The sequence below is a fragment of the Psammomys obesus genome, unplaced genomic scaffold (assembly GCF_907164565.1).
Source record: "Psammomys obesus unplaced genomic scaffold, mPsaObe1.curated_primary_1811, whole genome shotgun sequence".
Taxonomy (NCBI): Eukaryota; Metazoa; Chordata; class Mammalia; order Rodentia; family Muridae; genus Psammomys; species Psammomys obesus.
This window is the reverse complement of record NW_026593286.1, coordinates 12155925-12177425: the sequence shown is the minus strand read 5'-3', so window position 1 is coordinate 12177425 and position 21501 is coordinate 12155925.

Genomic DNA, 21501 nt, shown 5'->3' with positions numbered 1-21501 from the left:
TAGAGCTGGATATCATAACTGGGGGGGGGTGGCTCAGTTGATAAAGTGTTTGCTGAGTAAGCCTGGGAACCTGAGTTTATATTCCCCAGCACCCATGTAAACATTGGGAATGCTGGGGAGCATCTGCAGCCTCAGCATTGGGAGTGTGGGGAGACAGGTGGATCCTGGGGTTTGCTGTCCAGCTGGTCTGGCCAAAACAATGGCTCCTGGCGCCAGTGAGAGACTCTGTCTCAAAACACTGAGGTGGAAGAGGAAGAGGAAGACCCCTGGCATTGACCTTTGCACTCCTCATGCACACACACATATATATGTGTGTGTGTGTGTGTATACACATACATGTTCATAACATATACATATTCATAATATATACATATGTATTCATAACACACATGGAAGGAGGGATGGAAGAGACAGAGAGACAGAGGAATTTAGATGCTGATATTGCTATCTCAAACACATGGCCTATCTACTAGCATTTCAGGGGATTTATTCAGTTTGAAATGGCTGATGCCCTTTATTATATGCCATTATTATAACGTATGTATTAGCAGCATCTGCCTGTGTGAATCAAAAAGTCTCAAAATCCATAATTTTCCAAGTGTTGTCTCTGATGCCGCATTAAATGTCAGGATGTTAATGTGCTCCCTCCCTCCATTTCTACCAGGCTCTCCAAAGGGCAACTGCTAATTTTCTTGCCACATCACTATACTTTTGTCTCTCAAAAACAAGAAATAGTCCTTCCCTCCCATTTCTGGTCTTATCTCAAAATAAAAGTTACAATTTTTTTTAACCTAAGAAAATTCTGCGCTGTAAAGATTTTATATCTGTGGTCACCAACCCACACATTTCAAAACATGTTGTGACATTTCAGTCATGGAGGAAAAAGTATAATAAAACCACTTCTAAATAATAATAATCTCTGGATTATTAAAAAAATAGGCATCAAGAAGAAAAGCATATTCTCAGGCATACCTCCTCCAACTGTTTCCTAACTCCAAAGCAAGTCCCAAGACATTACTGGAATTGGTTCACTCAAAATCACCAAGCCAATAAGTGCTAAGGCAAAGAATGCTCAGTTTAAACAGTAGGGTTTGGACTTTAACAAGCCCGTAAACCATTTTTAAAGGTACAAAATAGGCTCAGACCTGGGTTTTGCATCACATTAGTGATCAAGGCAGGCAAGTTGTCCTCACTGACCACCACTGTCCATACCTTCAAACATAACCCTACCAATGTCTACTGGCAAGTGCGGGCATGAGGTGTGATGGGAGTGAAGAGTCTTGCGGTGTCTAATTCATGGTGAGTGTGCAAGAAAGCTTCCCTGTGGTAGTGCAAACCTTTCCTCAAAGGTAATGAAACGGTTTAATGAACTGGTAGTGAGGTCTCTTGATTGGCAATGATGATGATGTATGGTACACAGTGCCAGTGATTCAGATACGGCAAGCTTTGAGTCAGAGAAACATGGATTTAAATCCTGACACAGATCCTGAGATAGCTTGTGATTTCAGGCAAGCAATTTCAAGTCTTTAAACCTGGGTTCCTTGCCTGTAAAATGGGACAAACACAGAGCTAGTGTAAGGACTTCCAGGAGTTCATGTAGGCATGACTTGTTAGAAGGTCTGGTGCAGGATAAGCCCTTGGTCTGACGGAGTTATTATTCATATCATTATCTTGCTATTATCACTAGTGACAATATGGAAGGACCAATGTCTATGGGTGGTGAATGTTTCTTTCAAAACTCACTTATTTCAATATAAACCTGATAGGTTTGTTGAAGACCACATTACAACAGCTTGGCCTTGTGGAACAACTTTATCAATGTCAAACATAACCTCTAAACTCCTTTCCAGATCATTGGAGGATGCCAACATAAAATTTGGCTTCTAAGTCTGAACATAATTGTCATCTTTACAGAGCACTTCAGCCAGCTGAGTTGGAGACACAACACTCGGTCATAAAATAAGCAAAGCCCTGAGTCTTGGAGTATGACAGGTACACAGTTACCCTTAGTTAAAATCACAGGAAAATGTCTATACTCTCAAGAGCCCATTTAATAATGATTCAATACACACCCCGCTTACCTTTGAAGAGATAAAAATGCATATAGATTCCACTCAATTATTCAGGCTGGCGAAAGAAAGATTTATGCATGTTATGCAAATTCGGTCACCGTATGCAAATCATAAGCCAGGTTCTTCCTTGAATTATCCTTTAAAAAGAATCAATCATTGTCTCCATCAGCCTTTCAAAGTATCCGAGGAGGAAGTATAAGTCTCACTGGGTTCTCTACAACTGGAATATCCAAGGATCTAGGAAAGAATGAGAAGGTAGATGTGGTTGATTGAGCTATTTCTGCTCATTTATAAATGGTGTTTGGGAGAAAAGGTGGGAGTTTATCTTCTCCAAGCTGACCTCAATATTCATGTTCTCAAGAATTAGTAGCCGCTCCTGTCTGGGAATGATTGTGTTTTCTAGGAAAGATTCTCTAGGCTGAATCTAGATTGTTTTCAGAAGTGGGCAAAACTCCAGGAAACTTTAATGTGTGAAAATCAGCCAGACTTATGAAATGTCCTTTCCGTTTCAGAAGAATCATTTCTACCCACTCTTGAGGAATCAGTCTCACCCATCCATATTTTGTTACTAAACTTGGCTGCCCATAATGTAGATACACTTGCCTAGAAAGAAATGGAGCTGGCCACACCCACCAGAAGAAGCCTGCTGCCTGCCCTGCAGACAAGCGTTGTCTAGCAGATGGAAAGGGGAAGGTCTGGCTTGACCCTCAAAACCAGGTTTGTTTTCAGTCATGAGTTAAAAAAAAAAAAACTGGAAGGATGATGGAGTCCTGTCTTAAAGAAAGGTGAGATCCAGGAGCGAGAACATGCCCACCTGATGTCACACAAGGTGCAGTAGACCAACACAAGGAAGGGTGTAGGAGCTGGAATGGCTAAGGAAGGGAGAGATCTGCACCAGCTTCAAGCTGTCTGAAGACATTTTCCGGATGAAGCTTCATCTGAAAGCACGTCATGTATTTTGGTAGAAAAGTACAGGGGAAGTATTCCAGAGGCATGAGGTAACAGGAGCTAGAAAAAAATGACAGGTATCCCCAAACAACAAACAATAGATATTTGACCAGAACGTGCATACACTTGCATACACTTTGAGCAAAGGAAGGTGGAATTGACTATACTGAGAGGCTAGACACACGTAAGTATTTGAAGAAAAAAATATTAACAAGGAAAACAATGAGATAAAAGCTGGAATTTGAGGAAAATAGACCCAGAGTTAAAAAAAAAAAAAGAGTAGGTTAGGGAGGGACCAGAAGTTAGAAGGCTCCGGTAAGACTTAGAAAGTTGTCATAAGGAGGAACCTGGCAGCTATGCTTTTCTTCATCTTCCTAGCATGGCGCTCGTAGCCCAAAGCAAATTGGTTCTCGGGGCTGGAGAGTTGGCTCAGTGGTTAAGAGCACTGTCTGCTCTTCCAAAGGACCTGGGTTCAATTCCCAGCACCCACATGGCAGCTCACAACTGTCTGTACCACCAATTCCAAGGGATCTGACACCATCACACGAATGCACATAAAATTAAATTAAATTAATTATAAAAAAAAATTGGTTCTCAAGGCGAAACTTTTTTTTTTTTAGGTAGGGAAGGTGTGGGGGAAAAGTGAAGGAAAGAGGAATGAGAGATGGACATTAGCCTGGGCAAGCATCAGAGACATTGCCCATTAAGACTCTGAGAGTTTATGTTGACTCTACCTAGCTTGCAAATATCAATCAAAGTGGAAAACAGTGTACATGTAAAATTGGGCTGATCCATTGTCCAGTTAGTTGCATTCTGCAAAGACCAGACTGCTGGTTATGTTTGTTGTTTTACTCAGCAGCAGGGTCTCATGTATCCTAAGCTTTAGGCTGGCTATGTAGACAAGGATGATCATGAATTTCTAGTCCTCCTCCCTCTCTCTCCTAGATGCTGGGATTACAGGCATGCACTTTCACTCCTGTTTTTTGTTCTGTTTGTGTTTGTGTTACTGCTGGGGGGTCAAACACAGAGCCTTATGCTTGTGAGGCAAGCATTCTACCCAATGAATTTTATCCCTAGGTCTGTCGCCTAATTTTGATACTGTGTTAGAGATTCAAACCAGGGGAAACTGGATGAAGAAACATGGGACTTCCCTGTCACTCTTGGCAACATCTTGGAAGTCCATAATCTTTTCAAACCAAAAGGTTTTCCCAAGTCCATCATTAGAGGCTGCCCTGTCCTTTTCAGTCATTTGCCTGAATCATAACATCATGGGGTCCCCATGGAGGGAAATCCCAGTCTTAGTCATGCCTCTGAATTTCTCATGTGCCCCATAAGTATGGCTACTTTTGTTTGTTTTGTTCTGTTTTCTAGTAATGCTCCTTGGTGCTCTAGTGATTAGGACTCAGAACTCTCAAAATATTTCTTACTCCATGACTCAGTGAATGAAAGATTAGAAAGTGTTATCTCCATATTCAAACTTCCTTTTAGATTTCCTTTATGTTGTTCAAATTACTAGAATTCACCATACCTCACATTTCAGTCTTCACAAGACACAAGTCTTTTCTGTTTACTTATAATCATTACTATAATAGCTCAAGTTTGAGGGACATGACAAGACTAACAACTTTTAAATGGACAATTATAATAAAATGTCTATATTTTGCCCCCACATAGAGTCCCTTATTCTACCATTTTGAAATGATGCCTAAATATACCTAGGAAAAAATAAGAAAAAAATTGAGGGGTTTTAGAATACATTGGCAGCAGACTTGTCATTGCCACTGAGCTTGGAAGATTCCATCCTCCCTCATGAAGTGTTCTCAGTGCTACCATAACAGACATTACTTAAGGACATACCCACATCATATATGTTTTTCTCTAGTGTACAGCACCGAGTCATCCAGCAATGCTTACTTGAGCTCTCTTTTCTGTGCTTATCCACCTTCCTGTCCTTCCTTTCTTTATTTTCTTATCCCAAACAGTATTCCCCCTGAGTAGCCTCTGTAAAAGACAGTGCCAGACTCCTCTAGGAAATAGCTTCCGTTATCTGTTCCTGCGGTAATTTCAAGAGGTGCGCATAATTGTGCAAAATGGGAATGCACATTAAAGTTTCGTTTCACATCAGCTTAAACATCTAAAACAATGCCAATGGGTGGATATTAGATCACACCAAAATGTTTCCGCTGTGGAAGGTGTGGTGGTCTCGACCTTAAGTTTTCTAAATATCTTGAAGATTATAATTCCACCCGACACTTGTGTAACAAATGCTGCATTATAATACTTTGTGTAATACTACTGCTTTCAAAATGCTTCCATTAGAATTAATTCACTTTTAAGATCATGTGGTGCATTAAAAAATGTGGTGCATTAAGATTTTAAATATCATTCAAACATCATAGGAGAAATTAAATAATGAGGTTTGGTGTGCTGGTGATCAACAATCATGAATTCTTTCCAAAAATTCACTTTTTTATTTTATTTTTAATTACACTTTAATTACTTTGTGTTCCCCCTCTAGTTCCCTCTCCTCCCCTCCCAATCCCTCCCTTCCTCTCCCTTCTCCACCCATGCCCTTCCCCAAGTGCACTGGTAGGGGAGGGTTTCTTTTTCTTCCTTCTGATCCTAGTCTGTTAGGTCTCATCAGAAGTAGCTGCATTGTCTTCCTCTGTGGCCTGGTAAGGCTGCTTCCCCCTCAGGGGGAGGTGATCAAAGAGCAGGCCAATCAGTTCATGTCAGAAGCCGTCCCTGTTCCCATTACTATGGAACCCGGAATACAGAAATTGTGGTACGTCTACACAACTGAATATTACTCAGCAATGAAAAACAAGGAAATCATGAAATTTGCCTGTAAATGGTGGGAACTGGAAAGGATCATCCTGAGTGTGCTATCCCAGAAGCAGAAAGACACACACGGTATATACTCACTCATATAAACATATAATATAGGGTAAACCTACTACAATATATACATCTAAAAACCTAATCTAGAGGGAGGTCTCTGGATAAAATGCTCAATCACTATCCAGAAAGGCAAAGAGAATCAGAAGAAGAAAACAGGAAACAAGTTAGGAGCCTCCCACAGAGGGCCGCTGAAAGGCTCTGCCCTGCAAACTATCAAAGCAGATGTTAAGACTTATGGCTAAACTTTGGGCAGAATGCAGGGAATCTTAGGAAAGAAGTGGGAAATAGTAAGATCTGGAGAGCACAGGAGGTCCACAAGGAGAGCAACAGAACCAAAAAATTTGAACACAGAGGTCTTTCCTGAGACTCATGCTCCAACCAAGTACCATGCATGGAGATAACCTAGAACCCCTGCACAGATGTAGCCCATGGCAGTTCAGTGTCCAAAATTCACTTTTTAAAGTGAGGATTAGCCAAGAAGGAGGACACTATAAAACGTTAGTCTTTGTATACTCTCTATACTGATATTTCTCCTGACTCAGTTCAATGTCGGTATGATACGTTCAACCACCTGCTTTACCATGCAGAGGTTATTTTCTTTTGCAAACTTCTTAGAATATTTTAAATTACTACTTGCCACCAGTTTTCAGGACTCATCGATTATATGATAAAATAGGCATTTATTATAGATGCTTGGAACTGCGTCTGACTCAAAATGAGCACTCAGAGAGGAGGGCTGCCGTCACTGTCACTAACTTACGTTTGCTCTGTCTCCCCTTTGGGCTTTTTATAAGTATGGTTTCTTAAAGTGCTTGGTTTAGATTTTAATTTTTTATTTTTCATATTTTGTGTTATGCTTTGCACTTGTAAAGAAAGCTTTATAAAGACAGGACACAGACACAATAATGGCAATTCAAAACTAATTTTGAGAAAAAGGGATTTTAAAGATTCTCTAATCCTCATTGTCTGCTACCTCTAAACAATGCCCAGGAGAAAATAACAATCCTTTATTTATTAGTCTACACTCACTATATAGCTGGGCAATTATTCTAGCTTCAAACAAATTAGCTTAAACAAATAAAAAGCTGAGTTGTTTCATAGGTTCAATCAGATTTTCCATTTTCTTGCTACCCAAAGGTTATATTTCCTGGAGGGTTGGGAAAGCCTTCATTTTTGTGGGTCATTTTAGAGGAGCCAGCTACTTATTAGAAGAATGAAGTCATTTCTAAGGCTCATTCAAAGATAATTGAGTGCTTTATAAGAGAAATAGAACCCAAAGGACCTCCAGAAAAGTGGTCTCTTAGATTCTGTCCTTCCAACTGTCCCAGTTAGGCAGAAATTACTACAACAAAGGTACAAAGAGGATGTCACCAGGATATAGCCTGTGAGCTAAGTACCAAGAATTATACCAAACTTTGGAGATAGAGAATGTATCCTTATTAGTCTGCGTTGGCCTCCATGATAAATATTACAAGCTGTGTGCGTTAAACAGCAAAAATGTATTTTCTCACAGGTCTGATATCTAGGATCAAATGCCAGAAGATGTGATTTCTGATAGGGGCTTTCTCTCTGGCAGAGGGCCACTTTCTCACTTGGTTCTCACATAGTGTTTGGTTTCTCTAAATGAACAGAACTGATATTAAAAGGGGGGTTATTAGGATGGCTTACAGGATGGGATCCGGTGGTTCAGCAGTGGCTGTCTCACACTAGAGAAGCCTGTTAGTTCCTCAGTCCATGAGGCTGCATGTCTCAGCCTGGAGAGTGGCTGAAGAGCTGCTGGTCTTCCATCTAAGTTGGAAGCCCAAAGGACTTTGTTCTAGTACCAGGCAGAGAACCACCATAGCCATAGGGTCGATGAACTCATCAGCAAGAGTGTGTGTGGGGGGGGGGGGGGGGAAGCAGGCAGAAGACGGTTTTCCTTCTTCCACAGAAGGCACCACCCACATTATCTTCCTGCTTTAAATAAGCAATAGAAAATTCCTCCAAGGACTGCCAAGAAGTGCCTGTTTTAGTTGATTCCAGATGCAGTCATATTGGTCACATTACAGTGGCCTTTTGTCTGTGCACATATTCACAGCAAGAATAAGAAAGACAAGACTCCCTGGTGTCTCCTCTTAGACACTACTCTGCTTGGATATGCGGTCTCCACTCTGCTCTAATCTGAATATGTCTCTGGAAATTCCTGCGTTGGAAATGTAATTCCCACTCTGTCCATTATGAATTGCCCCATGTGTGGGGTTCTGTTACAGCATCACAAAAGGAAGCATTTCATAACTCCATTTATCCTTAATTACGTCCTTAAAGACCCTATCTCCAAATGCGGCCCCACTGTGGGTGTGGGCTTCCCTGTGTCCATTTGGCAGCAGAGGACACAAACATTCAATCCAAAGCAGTATCTTAAGGCAATGGGGGTAACAGGTCACCTGGAAAGCCACCACCTAAATGTTGTGACACCTTCACAATTACAAGCAGAAGCCAGAAAGATCCTCTCCCTGCAGTCGCTTAGAACTTTATCCAAGTTCTTATCCTATAAGGCACAGCTGGATAGGTTGTTACCCTTTGGAACACCTGCTGGGTTTGACCTTTGTCTAAGAATTTGCAGATTTCTAGACTGCTTTCCCATGATGCTTTTCAAGTTTGCTCTGAGTATCCCATATCTTCATGCAGATGAAATTGGGGGAAAGAGATTGTGATGTACTTCCAGAGGACTGAGCAATGGAGTTTTCACTCCTAGAGCTTTTCAGAGAGAGCCATTCCATGGGAAGGGATATAAAGTCTGGGTACGAGTCAAACCTATTGGGTCAGCCTCAGCCCCATCTAGAGAAAAAACATTCAGATTAAGCTCTAGGGTTCAGAGGTCATTAGTGTAATGGGTTAGGAAGTATTAATCTCTTAACACATATCATCTTTTTCCTTACTAGTTTTACATTTTCCCATGTATCTCTCTTTGGGTTTTCTGGTTGTGTTTTGTTTGTTTGTTTGTTTGTTTGTTTTGATTGAAATATCGTGAGTATGTTCCCTGAATATTTCCTTGGGGATGTATTTCAACTTGTCAAAATGTATATTTTCCTCAATTAGAATAAGAAAGGTGCTAGGGTGAATATGATCAAAATATATCGTTTGGAAATAAGCCATTAAAAATATTTTAAATGTATGTTACAATTATTGGGGAGGGGTTGTCAGGGTCTCTCTACATAGCCCTGGCTGTCCTGGACGTCTCTATGTAGACCAGGCTAGCCTCAGACTCACAGGGATCTCCCTGCCTCTGCCTCCCAAGCGCTGGAATTAAAGGCCAACATGCCCAGCTTGCATATTATATTTCTGGTCCCCTAATATTTAGAATGTGATATTATTTGAGATCAGGAGTTTTATACTATTATCCAGAACCATATTAAAATGTGGTCATTAAAGTGGGAGCTGGTTGGTATCCCTGTGATAAGAGGGAATTTGAACACAGAGGGACCTGCATTTCTGGAGCATGATTTCAATACATGCTTTCAGAGGTTACCAGGAGAATAGCAGAGCCATGTTTTCACAAAACAGGAGCTTCTAGATGCCTGGAGAGTGACCTGGACCAGACTGTACACTAGCACTTTCAGGGAGAACACAGCCCTGCCAACGTCTTGAGCTTAGCCTTCTAGAACTGTGACCTCAGCCTCTAGAACTATGAGCCAAAAATGATTCCACAAATATTCCTTAGTTTATTGTATACTGATAAATAAATACTGGGCTGTGAACATGGTAAAAAAGGGTCTTCCACTCGATCTTATTCTCAGTTCCTCAAAAAAAAAATATTTTAGACACTGACGTCATAGTCTTTCATTGCAGATACCCCGGAAATACATGGCTTGGGTCAAGTTATTGCTAACAGTGGATTATATTTATCCTTCTTCAGTCATTGCAGAATCAGCCTCTAACTATCTGGGACCTTTGTAGTTCACTGAGTCAGGGGTTTCCAGCTCTTAAAAGAATGATACCTAAACAGGACCCAATGAAAATTTACAGGAAGGTAGTGAGATAAAAAGTGGGGTAAAAACAATAGAACAGAGAGGACAATGCTACAGAAATGATGTTGTGGGGTCCACTTAAATCCAGAATCACTCAAACACCAAGCCAATGCAGATGACAATTTGTTGTAATCAAGCCAATACTGATGGATCAAGGCTGCAGAACAGACTTGAGAGCCGAACTTCAACCTTGATGGGACATTTTACAACATTTTTAAAGAACGAAACCATAAAGTGAGGGGAAGCAGGGTGGGCTGTAGCATCGTCTAATCATATTTTGACATAAGGGGTCTAGCAAGGGAGTTTCCATAAATCAGGATAGAAGTTGCTTCCTGGGCCTGGGAACATGAACTTAATTTGACCGTGCCAGCAAGATGGAGAAGTTGTCCTTGAGATAGCTGGACTCAAACAGCTGTCTCCTTACAAGTTCTTCCTGAGATGTCTAGACTCAGACAACTGTTTCCTTATAGGAGAAGCTGTTCAGCTTTTGCGAAGTCCCCAGCTCCCCTAGGGCCCGAGATTTTTGAACTTGGTTTCTTCCTATGATTAAACGAAGTCTGAAAACGAAACGGTAGTACTTAGAGTACATTTCTTTTGCTTGTTCCTGACAGTTGCCATGCTCTAGAAAGGGAGGCAAGAGTGTAACTCTATAGGAATAGAGCTGTACAGTCTCCTAAAGGGGAGGAACACTCTCTCTTCTGACCGAATGGTACTTATAAAGATCTAACAGGTGGATAAAACCACAGAGCTGTGCACACGTGAAAACTGATGAACTCAAAATCGGGTGAAAGGCAAGAAGCAGCAACAGTCTAAGCTGTGATGTTGCTGTGCTTCTTAGATTTAAAGACTTGAGTTACCAGTATAGGAAGCTGAGTCATAGCCATATTATTCTTTATTGTTTTATTTTATTTCTCTTTATGTATATGTGTGTACACGCACGCATAAAGACGAGTGTCTGGAAAGGGTGTCAAATCTCCCAGGAGCTGGAGTGACTGGGTGATTGTTAGTCTCTTGGTGTGGGTGACTGTGAGCCCTCCGGAAGACCACCAAATGCTCTTCACCATTGAGCCGTTTCTCCAGCACAGCTTGCAAGTTTATAACTCTTTCAAAATAGAATGTATTTTACCAAAAAGAATGTTTGGCTGGGAGCCAGAACACAGTAGCCTCACTCAATTTTTCAGTTCCTGTTACCCACATGGTTTCATCCTTTGAACTTGATGGTGCCAGTTTAACTACTTATTAAATTAATATCATAGTTCAGAGTTTGTGTGTCTTAACAATCATAGTTTTCAAATAAATAGATTTGAAGAATTCAGAGAAAATATTAAGTGTGTTCAATGGGACTTCTTGGAATTTCTGTTCTTGATGCAATATTAATTGGACCTGATCTAATATTTTCTACTCTGATTCACAATCCTCCTTTGAAAATAATATCAGAACTCAACCTCCTTGGAACTGTGACAGATAACGCTCTGAAGCAACATGCATGTTTCATCAGTTGTCAGCTGGTGACTGCTACAGTGATCAAACTTGAATGATGCTCTGCACCAACCTTTATTGCACCCCCCCCAAAAAAGTGAGTTTATAAAATATGATAACTGATGATAAGGCATGGCTCGGCAATAGTCATTACTATGATCTAAGTTTCCTTAGAGATGTAATCAGGTCTCACCCCCTTCAGTCATGATTTTAGGTAACAACTCTGTGCTCTGTCTTCCACAATTATGTTTAATGGGATGTATTTGAAATGCCCTGGTAACTGAATAAACAAGCTATCATGCAGGATTGTGGATGGCCCAGTTTCTATATGAAATGCATTTCTGTGCACGAGTGTTACGTTTGTTTAATATATGCATAGAAATAACCTGGAAGAACAGATTCCGAACTGTTGACAATGGTTATCTCTGGGCGACAGAGACTACAGGGGAGTCATTCTCTAAGGAGTGTGCTCCTGTGTTTAATCAATAAACACAAAAGTGATATTAAATGCCCTTCCAATCTCACTGCCTGGTAGTATGACAATATTGACCCCACTGTTATGGGACTACATACAGACATATCAACACAGAGAACACACTCCTGGATCAGAAGTCCTGTAGCTGCGAAGCAGAAGAATAAAGAATTCACAGGTTTTATCCTTTTCATTCCCCACATTTAACGCAGGCTGACAGGGCCATCCTTTTCAGTCCTTCTGACCCATCACATCCTTGCGAGCCCTTTGCCCCTCACATTGCCAGCCTCAGAACACAGCTCTGGAACATTGCTTTCCCTCCCCTCCCCACCCCCGCCCCGCTGAGTACAAAGAACTTGGTGTGTGCGAGTAGCCTGCTGTGTAGGAACCTTAGAGTACTGACTTCTGAAGCACAGAGACTTCCGTGGGAATTCTTCGTTTTGGCCCCAGTCCAATCCCTGAGCCCATCTGCTCTGTCAGTGATGGCGTACAAGGGAGGCGGGCCCCCGCCACACAAGGAAACCACAAGGGAGTCTGAGAGTTCTATCTAAATATCAGGAGTCTGAAAACTATGCAGTGAGGACTAAGAATAGCTACTCTGTTCTACTTCTTCGCCTTTGGTGTCATTTTATTTAAACATACAGTTTGCTTAGTCTTGGGGTTTTCATACATATCGGCAATGTATTTTGATCATATCTACCCCTTCATTTCCCACGTCAATTCCTCCCAAACTTCCCTCGCCATATCGCCTTCCTAACCTCCCATCCTTCCCACAACACTCCTGAAGAGCGCTGGTTCTCCACCATCCAGAGAATATCTGTGAGATGAACCTACCTCCCCTCCCCCTACACTCACATATGAAACAGATGTACAGTTTGGTCCTCATGAGGGACCTCTAACACCAGGAGCAGGGGGGGTGTGTGACTCTGCTGCCTGCCTTTGGATCCTTTTCTCCTATCTGGATGGCCTTGTCTGGCCTCGGTAGAGGAAGATGTGTCCAGTCCTTCCTGATAAGCGAAGGTGGGTTAATATCAGTGGGAGGTCTCCCTTTCTCTGAGAAGAAAGGGAGAGGGCATAAGGGGAGGGAAGGAGAGGGGAGAGGGAGGGTCTGGGAGTAGAGGAAGGAGGGAAAGTTCCAATGGGGATGTAAAGTTAATTAATTAAGAGAAAGAAAATGAAAACTGGTTCTCTGTCTCTAGTAGGCGTCAGCTGGCAGTAGCTCATTAGCCAGGGATGGGGTCTGCACACGCCTCCCTGCCCATGCTAGAATGTTGCTTCATGAAAGCATCCACAGCCACTGTGAGTTCCTGTATGCGGCGACTTTGTCATGTTCAGAGAACACTGTTTTGTAGAAGTCTTGTTGGCTGGCTCTTGTAATCTTTCCGTACCACCCCCGCTTCCACCCTGAACCCTGAGTCTTGGGGCCTGGGATTGTGATACAGATGTCCCGTTTAGGGCTGAACATTCTACCGTCACTTATTCTCTGCCTTCTGTCCACCTGTGGAACTCTATGTTATCACTGTAGAGAGAATCTTCTCTAACGAGAGCTGCGAGCTTCACTCTACACGTCTGAAGGTAAGCACAGACGGCTGTTTCACGCTGTTGGAGACTACCCAGAGCCTCGTGGCTCTGTTTCTGTGTCGAACAAATTTAAGGTATTACGTAGAAAGATCAGGAAGTTGCTCCCCTGTGTGGCTTTTGAACAACCTGCTTCAAAACAGGTGCTGAAGTCCAAGAAGTTAAGGGGAACTCAGAGATCCCTGTGAGCGAAGAGGAAGAAAAGAAGGAGGCAGGCACTGTCTTTTCAGGGTAGCATGGCACCTGAAAGGACTGCATCCTCGGGGAGGAGAGGGGGAGGCTGCCTCTCTTTATGGGGAAGTCTTCACAGACTGCACCACGTCGAGAAATTGACTTCTGCGAAGCCATTGCCCCAGGATAATAGGGTTCCATTCGGAAACTACACACAGCGTACATCCAAGTACAGATCAAAGGCAAGATGCAGTCAGAGAAACAAGCCCTAGCCCTCCCTTTTCTTCTGGGAGAAGCAGAACAGTTCTTAAATTATCAGCAGTATTATTGTCTGGGACCATAGACCCTAAAAACTCACAAGGCGTAAATGTAAACTCCAGAAAGAACCCTATCATGCTCTCCTCTCACAGCTGTGTCTACGAGCTCTCCCGGAAAGCTGCATGGTCCCAGACCGTTTGAGAACCCACTTTAAGAACTTAGATTTCTTTTAAAAAAAATAAAAATAAAAAAGAGAGAAGTCCTCGCTGTGGAATTTAGAATATTTTAAAAATTTTGACGGAAATAAAAAATTAATAACACAGGGAAAGCCAAAGTTAATAGTCTCAGGAAAGTAACACAGTCTCCCTGGACCAGACTTTAAATAGAAAACTCATTTAGTAAGTCTGAATGGTCCTCAAAGGAACAATGAAAAGACCCTAGGAGTTGGGGGAGGGTATGAAACAGGAAAGGAGTAGAAATAAGCAGAGTTAATTATGCTAACACCCAAAGTACAAATTAAAATTACAAGAGGAACTTGGTCAGCTACAGGCAGGTTGCAGGTAATTGTGGCAAGATGGGAAAGCCAAAGACAGAAGTGAGATGCAAGCGGCCAGCCCCAAACAAAGACACAAACACACAAAGTTCTTCAAGTACATGCCGCGTGAAAGACAGTCACGGAAAGGTTAGCTTTCAGGTTGCTTGTTTACATTCTTCTTGTTTTTATTATTAAATTGTCCTACAGACTAATAGGTTTCATTTAAGGAGCCCTCACACATGTATGTCATTACTCTCTACTGAGACTCATCACACTGGTCCGTCCTCCTCCTCCTTGTCCCCTCCCTTTCACAAGTAATCCGCCGTTCAGCTTTGATGTCACATGCATTCATTATTAGTTTTTACCCCACAAGATCTCTCCTATTTCTCATTATTCCCTTTCTAATTACATGACCTGTGTATGTGTGTGCACACACACACACACACACACACACACACACACGAGTTTTTGTGTTTCCAACTCTGGTTTACTTTATTCAGGGTAACTGTCTCCAGTTACATCCATTCCGCTACAAATGCCGTATTATTTTTCCTCATGAGTAAATAAAAATTCCACTATGCATCTGTACGACATTTTCTTTATCTGTTCAAATGTTTGATGGACACCTAGCTTGGTTCTATTTCCTTTGTGAATAGTGTAGCAATAAACTTGGATGTGTGAGTACCTTCAAGGCATGTTCACTTACAGCCCTTTGGGAACAAACCTGGGTCGTATTCTAGTGTCCTGAGAGACTTATACACTGATGCTCACAGTGCGTAAACCTTACATTCCCACCAGCAGTATGCAAGAGCCCTTTTCTCATATCTTTGTCATCTGAACATGATAGACATGCAGACTGGGGTAAACGGAATCTCAAAGCAATTTTACATTGTATTTCCCTGACGGTTAAGGCTATTGAACACTTTTTCGAGTATTGATTCATCATTTGTATTTCTTCCATTGAGAGCCATTAACCCATTACAGTTAGCCCATTTCTTAACAGAATGACTTGGAAGACTGTGTTTAATTTTATAGTTATTTACATATTCCAGCTACTTTTGTATGGATAGTTCTCAAAGCATTTTATTTTCCTGGGCTGTGGGTTGTCTCTTCATTCTAATTATTGTTTCTTTTACTCGGCAAGCTCTTTGCTTCTATATATAATTCCCATTTATTAATTTTTGGCATTATTTTGGGTGTTAGAGTTCTCTCCAGAAAGACCTTGCCTATATGTTTATCTTGAAATGTTTTCCCTGTTCTTCAGAGTTCTAAGTCTTACATTAAGCTCCTTGGTTCATTTTTAAATTATTTGGGGGAGAGAGAAAAAGATGAGTCTAGTTTTCATTCCACTGTGCTTGGCTATCCAGTACTAACCTGAGTGGGATTTCACCTGGTGTGGTAGCATCCCTCTGAGCATCTTCTGGCTCCATAATTATGAACTGCCTTAGTTTGTGTTTCTCTTAGAACAGGTCCTTTTCCCCCATTGACTTAAAGAGATAGCTTGGCTGGCAATTACTTGCAATTTACTTCCAGGACTTTCCTGAAAGTTACATCTTCCTGGCTGTTATTGTTGCTGTTAAGAAATCTCATCTTTTTCTCATATTTTTCTTTGTATATAAGATGGTTTTCAATATTCTACAGTATTTTTTAATTTTTAAATCTGTTATGTGTACGGGCATTGTTAGTTCCAAAGATGTGAGGAGAAAAACCACCAATTCAAATCACCATGGCCAAATTGATTAAAGAAAGCATTTTTATTAGTGTACACAGGCTATCTTTTCCTGAAAGCAGAGTTCAAGATCTCAGCATTGGATATGAGAAAGACACAGTTTTTATAACTCAGAATTAGGGAGTTCCAAATGGGGAATTTGGCAGGCATTTGCAAGGTTATAGAAGCAGAACATAAACATAACAAGTTAGTCCTAATGACAAAGACATGTTTGCAAGATGGTCATACCAAGGTAGACATAACAACAGGTAGTCATAACAAGGTATTCATGATCAAAATCACCTTTTCCTCAAACAGGCAGCACAGAACCATTTGTAGCTAAGGTTACAGATGGGTCATAGCCCAATCCTTGAGAAATGGAGGTTTAATCATGAACAGGAACGAGCCTGGTTTGTCTTTACTATATGATGGCTTTCAAGCCTAAGACGGAGGCAGCTGGTTCATCAATGATTTGCCTGCATGTGTATGTGCATATCACAGGCCTTACACTCACAAAGGCCAGAAGAGAGTGTCAGATCTCCTGGGACTGGAGTCACAGACATATGTGAGCCACCATGTGGGTGCTGGGAAGAATTAAACTCCCATCCTCTGGAAGAGCAACCAGTGCTCCTAAGCACTGAACCATCTCTCCAACCTCTGTGGGGTTTTTTGTTTGTTTATTTGTTTGCTTGTTTTGTTGTAGTTATTGTTTTGAGGTGTTTTTTTGGGGGGAGGGGCCTTCTCAACTATAAAAATAATTGTGGGAATGTTTTTTCCTGATTTAATTTTTTCCAATTTCTTCATTGATTTTTTTTCTCCTGTGTTGGCGACATTCCTCTCTGAACATGTCATTTTGAGGTTCTAACTGCCTCTATCATAAACAATTTCATTTCTGTCACTGAATCTGGAAAGTTTTTCTGCTATAATTTCATTGAGTAGCTTCTCTGTGTTTAGTATTTACCTGGGCTCTTCTACACTGTGCTTGTTTTCTTTCATGTGTTTGTTTGAGTTTTTGTTTTTTAAATTATACAATGTATTTTTATCTTATTCTTTCCCTTCACCAACTCCTCTTACATCTTCCCCACCTTATCTACCTAACATCATGCTTCATGCCTGCTTTCTCTGTCTCTTTCTCTCTCTCACACACACACACACAAACACACACACCTCAAAGAAAAAAAAAAAAAACAAGCAAGCAATCATTAAAAACAAATTAAGACCAAATAGAAACAAACAAACAAAAAACAAAGACAAAAAGCACATGCACAAAAAAATGGATTCAATTTTGTGTTGGCTACCTCCTTCTGGGCATGGAGCCTGCCCTGGAGTATGACTGATAGACGCAGTGACACTCCACTCTACAAAACTGATTTTCCCTTTCCGTGTAAGTATCAATTGTAATTACCTTCTTGGTTAGCAATGGGATTTTCTTAATTGTATCCCAGTGTTCTTGAGCACTACAGTCATGCTTATTTATTTTTCTTTACTGTTTTAACAATATTTCATTGGCCTTGTCCTTCATACCCAATATTCTTTCTTCTGCTGTTGTTGTTTCCAATATTTCTATTTGTTTCTGTTTTGAAATCTCCACTTCATTGCTGACTTTTCCATCCATAGTGCTGAGCTCTATGTTGTTGACTTTCCTCTCTAGACCCTGGACTGCTTGCTGAATACTCTTTGAGATCACTGTTCATTTTCACCACTAAACTTTTGAATTCTTTATCTGGCATCCTGCTATTTCAGAATCCTGCAATTCAGCAGCTGAGGAGTGGAGTTACTGTCTTTTAGCAGCATCGAGGTGCCTTGCTTTCCCATGTTTCTGAATTGCATTTTGTTAATCTGTTAGTTTAAATGTTTTCCTATTTTAATTGGAGATCTTTTTCAGCAGTCTACTGTTGAAGGCTCAGTTCCCAGTACTACTCAGAAAGGAGAAAACACATTGCTTTTGGATGAGGCTTCTGCCTCTGCTCCTGGCATCAGGAGCTCAACAGTGGGAGCTTGTTGGGGTTGGCTTGCTTCTGTTCAGTGTGCTGCTTGCCACTTTCTGAGCACCTTTTAGCTGCTTCATCACTCACTGCCCTGGTGAGTATCTGATGTTTTCCCTCTTTCTCTCTTTGGGATAGTGTCTATTCTTTCTTATATTGACACTTCTCCTAAATAGATCCTTTGGAGTAGCTTCCATTCTGATATCTTCTCTAGAAACTTCATGTTGCTTTTTGATAAATAATGAGAATAATCTTTTTACATGGATCTGGCTGAAAAGTTATTAAGTTCCCAGCAGTAAGTAAAAACAATAATGGTGAAAGTCATTATCACCACCTGTCACGATGTTACCACTCTATGACAGGCATGGGACATAGATACTTTGTATCTATATGTTCGTCCTTTCAATGCTATTTTCTGGAGCATTTTAGAAAAAAAAACACATAAAGACTAGATAAATAAGTTTTTAATGCCATCAATATTTCTGATTGCCCGGCATCAATTCTTCTATTCTGGTGAGAGAATTCTTTCTGTTGAGGATCAGAAAGTCTATACCATTGGAGACATCTTGTCTAGTACAAAGGCAGAGTGGGTCTAACAGAACACTCAACAAATGAAGATCCCATAAAGAGGCAGCTTGATTCTGGCAGCTTGATCTATAATGAAGCCACCCACTTTCATCTCAGCCAGCTCTTATTGCATGAGCCTCTGACTTATTTGTGATGGGTAAGTTGGTATGAATTGCATTTCTGTCAACCCAGACTCACAGTCAGAGCACGTGCTTGCCACGCATGTACTGCATGCTGCATGGAGTTTAAGAGTTAAATGCAGTCCTGGCTCTCATGGAGCCCAGAACTACCGAGGAAAACTAGTGTGAATGTGTTGAGACTTCTAACGGAAGAACACAGATCTCCAATGCCAAGGTTTAGCAATAGATGCATGCCACACCAGATCTGAGAGATCAAGAAAACTCCCCCAGAGAAGGGATGAAAATGAGACTATCCTAGATCAATAGACCATACACAGAAAGAACGTTTCCAGGCACAAACAAGAGCCTCATTCAAAATCTTTTCTTCCTATACTATATAAAAGGCAACTTTTATCTTTTAACTTACCTGATTAAGAAAGACAACATCGAAACAACGATCTCTACAAATAAAGGTTTCTCTAAATAAACAGATACGCCCCATTAATTTCTCAAAGCAGTGAGAAATCATGCAAGATAGAATGGCTAAACAAATAAAATCTTTACAAATGTGCAATTGTCAATTTTTTATCCAAGTGATGACTACCTAGTATGGGGTCTGGGAGACCTAAGGGTATAAGGACAAGTTATATAAGAAGATGGAATTCTGCCAAAGGGTTGAAGTGTTAGGAGTGCTGGGGGCATAAAATGACTTTAGGAACTTAATAAAATCCCATGAGCTTGTAGGCAACAAGGTTTTAAACCTAAAGAACTTATCGTTGTTGCTAAATGAACTCCAAGTGCCTTATAATAATTACATTTTGTGACAGGCCTCCAGCCTCGTTTGCCAGAGCTTAATTTTGACATACTCAAGTTTCGTTTGAATACTCATCAAATTCTGAAATTGTAACTATCTACAGAACTTGATTTTTAAATAAAGCAAGAAGCTGGATTCTTGGTTTTCTCACCATACAGAATGTTGGCATCAAGTGACGCTTTTTTAAAAACTAAACTGTAGTCTCAGAGATATTGATGGGCATGTGTCTTCATGCACAACTGACTGGTGTCATGATTATAATGTGTGGTTTCCAAGCATTCATGACAAGAGGGAAGGTATCTTTCAGAGAAGTGTTCTTAGTGGATGGGAAACTGCCGCTTTTTTTTTTCTTTTGTCCTTGTAACTACTACTCACTTTTTTATCCTGAATGGTGATAAAATTTGTTCAGAGTTCACTTTAATTTAAAATGTGAAGCAGTGAGGTGTTCTCCCCCCCCCCCTTAATATGCATACTGACTCTAGGGAAATTCCATATCCGCTGCGCTAGCTGGCCTTCATTACTGTGACAAAATATCCTGAGGAAAGCAAGTTAAAAGAAGGAAAGTGTATAATTTTTTTTTTTCATCCATGCTTTGTCAAGCGTTCAGAGGGTTCAGCCCATAGTCAGTTGGCTCCATTGCTCTTAGGCCTGTGACGAGGCATAACATCATGGTGGCAGGAACATATGGAAAAGAGGGGTGCAGTTTAAAAGCAGAGCAAGTGGACCAGGAGAAGGGGGCTACTGTATGGGAGATGAGGAAAGAAGAGCCAAGGAAGATGTCAAAGTCCCCGAAAATACCCTTGAAGGGCACTACCCTGGAAATGACAGCCCCTCTAGGCCCTAGTACCTAAACGTTCCACAACCTACACACACACACCAGCTGGCCACAGAAATATGATTGAAGGGGGAGGAGTTTCATATTTCATATCTGCTTCACAGCAAGAAGGTACAAAACACATCAAAAATTTTTAACAGTTAAAATACCTAAATGTCATATGCTAATTTTGACTACTCAGGGTACCTGTACAGAGACTCGTGCATAGATAATTTTCAATCACCTGATGTTCCAAATTGATTTTAAACAATGGTTTGGATGTTTGACTACCTCCAATATTTGTATATGGGAAGCTAAGTGCAAAGGTGATGATATTAAAAGGTGAGAACTCTAGGCCCCACGCTCCGTCCTTAGAGATGGGATTGGCTCTCTTATGATGGCTACATGAGGGAGTCTGTCCTCTCACTGTGTCCCTTCTGTCCTGTGAGGACACAAGAGTAAAAAGCTGCCTTGGAAGCAGAAAAGGAGCCCTTAATAGACATCAGTGGCACTGGTACATTGATCTTGAACTCCTTCTACCCACAAGTGTGAGAAGTAAAATTCCAGTTTGCAACTTACCTAGTCGGTCCTGGGAACGTTTAATAATGGCACAACTGAGCCAAAACATCTTATCATAACTTTCCATGAATGGATCATCCTGAAATCCTTTGGAGCCTCCATCATAGCCAGGCCCAGTACACAAGAGACACTCCAAAAATGAGGTTAACCTCTAATAATAAATCAAGATGGAAGCAAGAGCTGCAGCCAAGCTTTGACTTTTAGTTCCTTTAATGGGGCCAAAAGAGACCATCTGGCGGTGGGTGGGGGCAGCAGGGTGAAAAGGAGAAGGCAAAGAAAAAAGTTTTAATCCCAATTTCTGAACATTTTTTAAAAAACCAATAGGATCTAACTAAACAGTCATGTCATACTTGAGATGAAAAAAAAGTTTTCTTTACATCTGGGAAACCATCTAGAATGATCTAAAACTTTCTATTTCTACTAACCCCCAAACCAAAGTTCTCTAAGAAGGTAAAAAATCTAGATTTTTGTCTTTCTATATGTTTCCTGCCATG